The following is a 209-nucleotide window of genomic DNA, read 5'->3' on the forward strand; positions in this document are numbered from 1 at the left end:
GGGCGCCCCGGAAACGGTGTGCGCGTTGTTGGTGACATCTTTACCATGATACATAACGACTCTCGGCAACGGATATCTCGGCTCTCGCATCGATGAAGAACGTACCGAAATGCGATACTTGGTGTGAATTGCAGAATCCCGCGAATCATCGAGTCTTTGAACGCAAGTTGCGCCCGAAGCCATTCGGCCGAGGGCACGTCTGCCTGGGT

General features: G+C 55.0%; 1 non-coding gene across 1 annotated transcript; it reads left to right on the forward strand.

Annotated features, from left to right (window-relative positions):
- Window positions 1–57: 57 nt before the first annotated feature.
- LOC118345046 lies at window positions 58–209 on the forward strand. Its single transcript, XR_004798726.1, has one exon. It is a non-coding gene; the product is annotated as a 5.8S ribosomal RNA (ribosomal RNA).

This window comes from Juglans regia, unplaced genomic scaffold, assembly GCF_001411555.2.
Source record: "Juglans regia cultivar Chandler unplaced genomic scaffold, Walnut 2.0 Scaffold_12793, whole genome shotgun sequence".
In the NCBI taxonomy this organism is placed as follows: domain Eukaryota; kingdom Viridiplantae; phylum Streptophyta; class Magnoliopsida; order Fagales; family Juglandaceae; genus Juglans; species Juglans regia.